Source organism: Impatiens glandulifera, chromosome 8 (assembly GCF_907164915.1).
Source record: "Impatiens glandulifera chromosome 8, dImpGla2.1, whole genome shotgun sequence".
Classification (NCBI taxonomy): Eukaryota; Viridiplantae; Streptophyta; class Magnoliopsida; order Ericales; family Balsaminaceae; genus Impatiens; species Impatiens glandulifera.
This window is the reverse complement of record NC_061869.1, coordinates 35775518-35786788: the sequence shown is the minus strand read 5'-3', so window position 1 is coordinate 35786788 and position 11271 is coordinate 35775518.

Genomic DNA, 11271 nt, shown 5'->3' with positions numbered 1-11271 from the left:
TTTTGGTTATTCAGTTTGATCTTTAATTTAGATTGGTCAATCAGTTTGGCGTTTTAACCGCCACTAAACTAAGTAATTGAATCGTTGGATTCTATATGACCTTTGTATAAACTAACGATTATTCGGTTTGACAGACGATTTGAAACTTGACAATTTAAAACAGACTTATCAAGTAGTTAAATATTATTTAACGAATGAAAATGAAAAAATTATAATCCCCATATATGCAATAACATCATTTTGAGTCTCCTCAAGTTTTCGGAATTATTCGTAATAATAAATTATCAACAATTAAAAAAGACTTATCAATAAAATTTCTATTTATCCGCGATTTAGGCATTCATATATAGAAATCCATTTTTAAATTATCTTTTGGGGGAAAAAGATCACACCAACAAACCTATTAATTTTGATTTTGAGTTCGATTTAGATCAGTTAGTTATAATGACTAAATATAGTGACTCACTTAAAACTAATTTATATTGAGGAGTTAATATAGAACAAATATGTTTCAATTTCTACTAACTCCCTCAATTGTGATAAAAAAATATTTATGTCAATAGACAGAGATAAAAAAAAATATTAAAATCACTATTAACTTGTTAACAGAGATAAAAAAAAAATATTACAGTCATTATTAACCCGTTAATAGGGATTGAAAATATATTAAAAACTTTAAGCACTAAAAATCTAAACACTAATTTATAAATATAAAATAATTATTTTGATTTATTTTTAAATATATAAAATTAAAATAATTAATTTCATAAATAAAACATAATTAAAACAATTAATTAGATTAATTATTATGATAATTAAATTTTAATTAATTAAGAAAAATTGTCAAAACAAAAAATAAAATTATTTGAAATAAATGTTATACTCATTTTATCTTAAAATAATTTTAGAGAAATCAAAATTTTTAAATGAATAATTTAAAATGTAATTAGGTACCCATTTTCACTCCAAAATTATTTATTTAACCTTAAAAGATATATATATATATATATATATATATATATATATATATATATATATATATATATATATATAAAATAATAAATTGACAAAATATTTGTCATTTTATTTTTATTTTTTTTATTTAAAATATTAAAATTAAAACCAAATGTGAAAGAAAAATCAATTTAAAAAAAAAATCCTTAAGAATAATTAAAAAAAATAAACTGCAATCGAGTGTAACCGAAATTAGGGAATAAAGCTACAACCATGACCACGCTTATTGGTGCAACGCTAGATTTTCATCCAATGCTCCATTCGCGCCCGCGTAGCCACTGATGCTCGTTAGTCGAAACGCAATGGAACATCCCGAAATGCAACAATGCTTGACAGACCGCTGACTAAACGCCCTTCAATCGCCAAATGCGCAAAAAAATAGTGTCATTTTAACTACCACCGTCGTCTTCATCGTGACACCGAGAGGTAAGGATGATGTCTCATCCTTTGATTTCCCAAAGTTGGAATATAGCCGATAGTCAACCGATCCATAAGTTGAAATGATCACCCTACTTAGGTGATCATTTATGTTACATCAATAGGGTTGATTCATTCCTATTTCAACAAGTTGGTTAAAGAACAACTAAAATGATATTTATGACTTTTGGCTGATTCGATCCACTTGAAGCCTCAACTAACTCAGGAAGACTATAAATAGTCTCCCTTAACACTTCTAAAGGTAAAAGAAATAGCATCTCAAGCCCTGAATCAAAAGAAATAAAAAATCCGCCACTAAGCTCAAAATTTCGGATTTTTTCGAGTTTCCTTGGTAAGCTTTCAAACATACTTTAATTCATACATCAAGTTTGAAATTGGAATTTTAATATTTCTGTTGTCATAAGCTTGTATGATATCTGGTTTTTGATGATTGAAAATCGATCTTTTGATCATTTGTGAGCTTTCTATTGGGTCAAATTATTTTGACTAAGTGTCAAAGTAGTTTGACTATTGGAATTTTGATGATAAATGTATATAAAACTCAATCTAAGTCGTCTAATTGTTTTGGTGCAGGTGTATCGAAAACAAGTTATATTAGACTAACTCTTAATGAGGTTCATTAGACTGATTGGTCATTAGATGCATTGAGTTATACGGAGTTAGACGTAATTAGACGTGCAGTCTAATAGATGCAGTTAGATGTGCAGTCTAACAGACGCAGTTAGACGTGCAGTCTAACAGACGCAGTTAGACGTGCAGTCTAACAGATACGTAGTTAGACGTGCAGTCTAACAGAGACGCAGTTAGGCGTGCAGTCTAACAGACGCAGTTAGACGTGCAGTCTAAAAGATGAGAGTTAAACATGCAGTCTAACTCCTTTAGATTAATCTGAAGGGATGTAGAGTTAGACGTGCAGTCTAACTAATGGAAGTTAGACGTGCAGTCTAACTCCTTCAGATTAGTCTGAAGGGAATTTTAATTAGACGTGTCATCTAATCCCGTTAGACCAGGTGGTCTAATGGATCCTACTATTAGACGTGGGCGTCTATTTTCATTAGACGAGGTCGTCTAAGTGAAATGCATCTAATGCCAAGCTTAAAGTAGCTGCTTGAAGCTAGCACACGTCTACCCACGATCAACTAGCTGTACGCTACTCATGTTCTACTTTCTAATAAAGATTAGTACGACAGCCAGCTGCAACCAATTAATTAATGCCACGAAAGCAAATATTCTTCCCACTACTGGTTTTTACATGAATAATCTTGAAGAATATTTGGCGCACTACCAGATTGGTACGGCCACGATCCTAGTGCTCAGAGTCTGCTGTGTCTATGGAGGCGTTCCAATGGAAACTCGCCACGTGTCATTATAGAAGATTCGACCGTTGATACTTACTTCTTATTTAAAGATCTTCAAGGACAACGGAAGAACTGCCAGAAGATATTTGCTGAACATTGAGAATCATACGCGAATATTTAAACTATTATTTTGAGAGAACTACTTTCTTGTTTTACTGTGCGTTTATCAAGAGAGAGTTGAAATCAAAGCGTTGTTTTAGTTGAGTGATATTCTTCATCATATTATAAGTTGAACAGAGTCTGTTCTGTTCAATAGTGAGTTAATCGTGCAACTGTATTTGATTCAACGTAACTTTTAGTGAATCCTTCCTATGGTTGGAAGAAGGGGTGACGTAGGAGAATTTGCTCCGAACATCCATAAACAAACTGCTGTGTCTTTTTCATTCTGTCATCTTCTCATTCTTAGTTCTTAGCTTCAAACCTAAGCAAAAATTTGCACACATGAATCGTTCAAGAGTTTGCAAAGGTTTGTGTAGAATAGAAAGTTATTTAAATCCTTAACAGGATTTCTATCAAATCGTTTATCCGAAGTCGTCATCAATAGCTAGACCCCATCTCTATTAATTACGATGATCCTATCAATTGGTATCAGAGTCCTGTTTCTATTCTCAAGCCTCTACCAAGAATCTTGACCATAACCAAAGATGTCAGTGCTACCGCAATCCCCACATTCTTTAGAGAAAATTATATCGTGTGGAAGAAGAGAGTTCGTGCTCATCTCTATTCTCTTCATGACGACATGTGGAGTGTTATCACAGATGGTCCTATCAAGATCGATAATGAGAAATCTGAATGGACCAGTAAAGACAAGAGGAATAACAACCTCAACAATATGGTCTTAGATGTTATGTACAGATCTCTCGATGATAGCATGTTCAACTACATCATCGAGTGTGATACTGCTAAAGAGGTATGGGACAGACTCACCCAACTGTGTGAGGGCAATGAGAAAACCAAGGAAAACAAGATCATGGTTGCCACTCAACAGTTTGATAGTTTTCAAAATGCGTCCCAGAGAAACAATGAACGAGTTCGACACTAGATTCAGCCAGATTGTCTCTTCTTTATCTATCCTTGGCAAGACATATAGCAACATGGAGCTTGCTATTAAGGTCATGCGCGCTCTTCCGAGGGAATGAGACATAAAAATGATGGCAATGAGGGAATTCAAAGACCTCAACAAGATCTCTCTTCGACTTGTTCGCTGATCTCAAGGACTACGAGTTCGAGCTGAACTGTAGGATTGAAGAAGATCAATCCACATCCATTATCATTGTCAAAGCGTTGGTGACTGCTGAAGAGCCACCAGTCGCTACTGATGTGAAGACGGCGGCTCAGCAACTAAGTAGCGTGAAGACATGTCTCTCTTCGTGAAGAAGTTTGGCGACTTCATGAAGAAGAGCAACTCTAACTCAATCTCTTCAAATTCTAATGATAATAAGAAATCCAAATCTAATGTTAAATGTTATAACTGTGGCATTACAGGTCATTACCAATCGGAATGCTGGAAGCCTAAGCGTGAAGATAAGAAGGATGAAGAAAAAGAGCTGAAGGCTCTTATGGAAGAAGACGAGAAGAACAGACGAAACCACCGTGATTCTTACTTCTCATCTAGTGATAGTGATGAAGAAGAAGTGGCTTGCTTCATGGCAAGAGAAGAAGAAGAGACTCAGGAAACTAATGTATTTGACTTTTCTTCTGAAAAGTTTTCAAGGGAACAACTGGTAGCTGCACTAGATGACATGGTCATAGAGTACAGAAAGCTAGAAGAATCCCTAAATGAAACAAAATCATCACCCAAAGAGTCTCAACTAGTTTTTCCTCAAATTTCTGAATTAAATGTTTTTGAAAAGAAAGTTGCAGAGATCTCATCTGATAATGAGATGCTCAAGGAACAGATTCAAACTCTTTCTGCTGAAAACAAATGGTTAAACTATGTTGTAAGTGCTTGAACAAGGTCTGGAGAAGCTGTCAAACATCAGATTAGTCTATTGAAACCTGCTTGATCTAGATCCGGTTTAGGATTTAATGGCGATGACCCAAACCGGTCTTGAAAAAGTTAAACTCATCAAATAACAAGTTTAAGCCAATAAGCTTTGTTAAATGGAGTTTAACTAATATTGAATCTGACCCCATTCATGAAGAAGTAACTTTTAAGAATGAAATAATTTATGTTCCGCCGACTGTCAGCTGGCTGAAAAATAAGTTAGAAGCAGCCAGCAAGTCTGGCAATCTAAAACCTGACTTTAAGTCAAGGAGTTTTAAAAGAAAGTTTTCTTCAAAAGTTAAGGGATCAGTGGCTAGCAGGAAGGCGTCTGCTAAGTCAAAATCATACGCATTAATCACAACACAAAATGGGAAATCCATTAGAATATCTCAAATATGGATTTCTAAGGGACTAATTGATCGAGGACCAAATTGAATGTGGGTACCAAAGTTTGTAAATAGTTTCTTGTGTAGGTGATGCAGGAGGGTTGTAGGAAGGAAGCATGGAGAATACTCTTTTGAGTATACATCTTAGAGGATCAACAATGGCATTTGCCATTCTAAAGGATTAAGTGTATTTATGTGTTAAAAATATTTTTGGTCCTAAAGATCTCAAAATATTTGTTTATTCATTTTGTACATGCACAAAATTAGAAGGGAAAAAATTATTTTGAAAATAAAGATACACTCAGACGAAAGGCCTTAATCAGTCTATTAGACGAGGTCGTCTAAAGGAAAAAGCGTGTACTTAGACGTATTTTTGCTCACACTTTATGCATCTAAGTCTGTGTGTCTTGGTTAATAATCTGCACGGTTAGACGTACACGTCAAATAGACGTTAGACGTTTTTACGTTAAGAGCAAGTGGATGCTCACGTCTAACCAAACACACGTCTAATACGTGTTGTTCATGCGTAATTAGACGTCAACGTCTAATAGACGTTAGACGTTTTTAAGACACGTGATTAGACGTTTGCGTCTAATAGACCCATGCGTCTAATAGACGTTTTGATTTCATAGATGGGTGCAGTAAGAAAAATGTCTAACTACGTGTGTATTAGACCGATCAAGGACAGCTGTCCCACGTGAGGAGATATCTAATTTTCCCGCTCAAACATAAATACAGTCATCTCCGAATAACATAAGGACACATGTCTTTCAAAGTTAATAGAGGATTACTAATATACTCTCAATATAATGATGACTCTTTGGAAAGGACATCTAATATTAATTGATGGAACATACCCCTAGGAAATATGACGGTTATTTCATACGACTCTTGAGAGTCTATATAAGGAAAATTTTGCATGAGATTGAAATTTTTTATCACTCAAGCTTTTTAAGAACCCTAGATTTCTTTGATCTTCTCTCTCAAAAATCTTTGTTCTCTATGTGTCTATTAGTATTCCTTTGAAAATGGGAAACAAGAGAATCACGCTTGGTCATTGTACTCTACAAGTTGATTTTCCTTCCGTCTACACGTTCGATCAGCAAGATGTGGTCGAAATGTTCAGATCCCTTGAATATTCCGGTCTGGAAAAGTATCTTGGAGGGTCGTTCATCTTTCATGAAAAAGAAGTAAGGGAGTTTTTCAAATCAGCAACGATGTTGGGCGAATCTATTGTAGCAACCATGAATGGTACCGAAATCTCCTTCAACGAAGCATCCTACGCGGAGTTCTTTGAACTTCCATCGGAGGGGCATACTTTCAACTTGCATTTACCATCGGAGGTCACGGAAGAAATGAAGAAGGTTTCTTCAGCCAACGGATCGACGATTTGACTGAACGGAAGTAAGAAGGCTCTCAAACCACAATTTATTTTGTTAAATGACGTTGTGGCTAAAGCTCTTCAAGGGAAAGCGGGGTCTTTCCATTTATACAGTCAAGATCGATTTGACTACATGTCCGCCATCTCAAAAGGGATTCAGGTCAACTGGGCCTCAACGTTGTACCAGAATCTCTGTTTTGCAATCAATCAGGAGAACAAGGAGAGCATAAACTTTGATGCTCAACTAAGTCGTTTATTGGAGCATTTGGAGGTCCCGATGGAGGATTCAGAACCGATCAACTCGACAAGGGTGTACACTGTTTTCACAGTTGCTAACACCCTTGTCAGAATGAAGAACAATAAAGAGTCGCTCTCGAGAGCAGCAAGCCAATAGATAGGAGGAATGTCTATTACCCGGTCCAAACATCCAGCAGCTTATGTTCTGTCTACAGGAACTAAACGATCCAAAACTGTCAACGAATATGAGGCTAGTTCTACCATCCTTAAGAGTTCTTCAAAGAAGGACTCTAGAATAGTCGATTCCAGAGTCAGGCAATGTCTAGTCGAACTTGCAACCATCCCCATGTCTCCCCTGTCTCCAGTTGCGAGTCAGTTGCGAAAGCCATCCAAGTCCTCTATTTCGAGAGGAGAAAAATCAAAGGCACCCCGCGGGTCTAAATCGGTGAAAGCGTCATCGAAGGTAACCCCTCACCAATCTCAAGCCTAAGTGCCTAAATTTGATGTTCCTGTAATAGAACAAGATAAATCTGATTTTATTCATGTTGAGGAATCTGTTGTCGGGCCAACTGTTGAGCCAAACACTGAAAATTTTCCAAACACTGAAAATTTTGACAGGGTTCCGTCTACCTTCCGTCAATCAAATCTTGTAGACACTGGTGCTACAGAACGTGCTGAACCAGAGCAAGGTGCAGTTCTTACCCTTTCTTCTAGAAGTGAATTTGAGAATATCATCTCTATGTTAATCGAATTGCCTCACGTTCCAAATCCTATCCCAACGTAGTCTTTGGAGACTGGTAAGTTTGTTCTAGCCGAACCCACGCCAGGACTCTTCGTCAAACCTCTATCTGCCCACGAAATAATGCGTTCCACAAGACAATCTGCTGAAATCATTTTTGGGAAACCAAGGCCTATTCCAAATCCTATCGAAGTGATTGGAAAAGGGAAGGATGTTATCGTTGATCATGATGAGGAAGTTTCTAGGCAACGTGTATTGTTGACCTTATGATGAATCAGGCCAAGGCAGCTACTGCTGAAAAGATAGAGATCTTCAATACTTTGGTTCTGAATAGAATGTCTATCAAGGGTAGTGGAATCAACAGTCAATGGTTAAAACTCGTCAAAAATGAGAAGAGAGTCTTGAAATGGGCCAAGACTTCGGAGGTGTATGAAGCTCTTAAGAGAAAATAGCTAGTTGAAGCAAATCTGAGAGGAAGAGCTCTATTTCCGATTCTGCAGGCCAGAAGAGCCAATTTCAACCATCTAGAGAAGAGTACTAAAGCTGAAGAGAAAGCCTTGAAAAGGTTGGACGAGATTATGGAGGATTACATTTCGGTTGTTACCCGTCATGTTCATGGAGCGAATTGCTCAGGAGCTAGTCCTTTTGAAAGCTCTTCAGATGAAAATGAGATCATGGACCTGTCAGATGACTGCAATATTGATGAGGATGAGAAAGCTGCTGCTCTTCTAATTGAAATGGGAAGTTTTTTAGTATAAGAAAAACGTCTAATGGCTTAACATGTAATGGAGAAAGTTGTGGAACCTATTCAAACTAATCCGTCTATCGAAGAATAAAATGTTCAAGAGCCTGTTCAAGATCTTGTTGCTCAAGAAAAGGAAGTGGTTGAAGAGCCTGTTCAAGCTCTTATTTTCCGTGAAGAAGAAGTGGTGGAATCCCTTTTCATTAGAGCAGTGGCTTCTCAAGAAAAGGAGGATGACGTCGTTCAGCCTAATATAGCTCACTTTGAGGGAGAACCCTCAAGAGACGAAGAATCGGAGAAGAGTTCCTCATCTAAGGAGGAACAAGTTAAAGATAGATCTTCAAAGCCTCTACCATTTCCTAGTATCACTATTGAAAATATTCATGAAAATATTCTAAACCCATTTCATGATTCATGAAAACTTTTCGATATAGTTCACAAGGTTTGGAAGAAGAAGAAAAATCTGAAAGTGACTCAGAGAAGGAAGAACCCAAGCAGTCCATGCAAGTTCATACCCAAATCAGTCCTATTTAGACAGTTCAAGCAGATTCGCAAGAAATATCATCCAATGAAGGATCTTCGGCTGAAGGTACAAAGCTCATGAAGTCCATGACTTCTTTGATGACAACTCTTTAGAAGAATGTGGCAGAAATGGGATTTAATATGGTGAAAATTATTAAGACCCAGAAAGAGGACAAGAAGGAATTCGCTGGTCTTCTTAAAACCCACAAAGAAATGGAGCAAACGCTGAAGAAGAACACGTATGAAGTTCATTTGGTCAACAAGACACATTCCAAATTTGAAAAGAACCTCTTCAAGCGACAATCCGAGTTGCTTGACATTGAAAGAGCAATCAATGTTGATCTTCAACGTGAGGTTATGGATGGAATAGGCTTGATTCGAGATCAGATGATTGAGCTTCAAGGCATCACGGGAAGAGCAGCTTCTTGAAAGTTGAGTATGCCTTACTCAGCGACATCATCTCCAAATCCCTCCTTGCAAAAGACTCCTCTTACATTTATTGTACAAAAGTCTTTGAGATGATGGTGGCCATAACAAGAGGTTTAGCCATCAAATGGACGAAAGAGGTATTGGTATCTGATAATGGTATTATTGGTTATGAACTTGGTTTCTAAGTATTGAAGTTTGGAAAGTGTTTGTGTAAGATGGATGAACAAGTTTAACTCTTTATTTTATATGATGGGTGTTTAATTTGTTATCTATGCAATGTTTTAACATAATCATCAAAAAGGGGGAAATTGTTGGGTCAAATTATTTTGACTAAGTGTCAAAGTAGTTTGACTATTGGAATTTTGATGATGAATGTATATAAAACTCAATCTAAGCCGTCTAATTGTTTTTGGTGCACGTGTATCGAAAATAGGTTATATTAAACTAAGTCTTAATGAGGTTTATTAGACTGATTGGGCATTAGATGTATTGAGTTATACGGATTTAATGTAGTTAGACGTGTAGTCTAACAAACGTAACTAGACGTGCAGTCTAACAGACAGAGTTAGACATGTAATCTAACAGATGGAGTTAGACGTGAAGTCTAACAAACGGAGTTAGACATGCAGTCTAACGGAGACGGAGTTCGATGTGCAGTCTAATGGAGACGGAGTTCGACGTGCAGTTTAATGGAGTCGGAGTTCGACGTACAGTCTAACGGAGACGGAGTTCGACGTGCCGTCTAATGGAGACGGAGTTCGATGTGCAGTCTAACGGATATGTAGTTAGACGTGCAGTATAACAGACGCAGTTAGACGTGCAGTCTAACAGACGCAGTTAGACGTGCATTCTAATAGACGCAGTTAGACGTGCAGTCTAAAAGACGCATTTAGACGTGCAGTCTAACAGACGTAGTTAGACGTGCAGTCTAACAGATGAGACTTAGACGTGCAGTTTAACTCCTTTAGATTGGTCTGAAGGGATGTAGAGTTAGACGGCATTCTAACTAATGGAAGTTAGACGTACATTCTAACTCCTTCAGATTAGTCTAAAGGGAATTATAATTAAATGTGTCGTCTAATCTCGTTAGATCAGGTGGTCTAATAGATCTTGCTATTAGACGTGGGCGTCTAATTTCATTAAACGAGGTCGTCTAAGTGAAATACGTCTAATGCCAAGTTTAAAGAAGTTGCTTGAAGCTAGAACACGCCTACCCACGATCAACTAGTTGTACGCTACTCCTGCTCCACTTTCCACTGAAGATTAGTACGACAGCTAGCTGCAACCAATTGATTAATTCCACGTAAGCAAATATTCTTCCCAGTACTTGGTTTTGCAGGAATAACCTTGAAGAAATTTGGCGCACTACCAGATTGGTACGACCACGATCCTGGTGCTTAGAGTCTGTTGTGTACTATGGAGGCGTTCCAATGGAATCTCGCCACGTGTCATTATGGAAGATGCAACCGTTGGTACCTGCTTCTTATTTATAGATCCTCAAGGACAACGGAAGAACTACCAGAAGATAATTTGCTAAACATTGAGAATCATACGCGAATATTCAAACTGTTATTTTGAGAGAACTGCTTTCTTGTTTTACTGTGCGTTTATCAAGAGAGAGTTAGAATCAAAGCATTGTTTTAGCTGAGTGATATTCTTTATCATATTGTAAGTTGAACAGAGTCTATTCTTTTCAACAGTGAGCTAATCGTACAACTGTATTTGATTCAACGTAGCTTATAGTGAATCCTTCATGTGGTTGTAAGAATGGGTGACGTAGGAGAGTTTGCTCCAAACATCCATAAACAAACTGATGTGTCTTTTTCATTCTGTCATCTTCTCATTTTTTGTTCTTAGTCTCAAACCTAAGCAAACATTTCCGCACTTGAATCGTTCAAGAGTTTGCAAGGGTTTGTGCAAAATAGAATGTGATTTAAATCCTTAACAGGATTTCTATCAAATTGTTTATCCGAACTCGTCATCAATAGCCAGACCCCCGTCTCTATTGATTACGTTGATCCTATCACTTTCTGTTAAA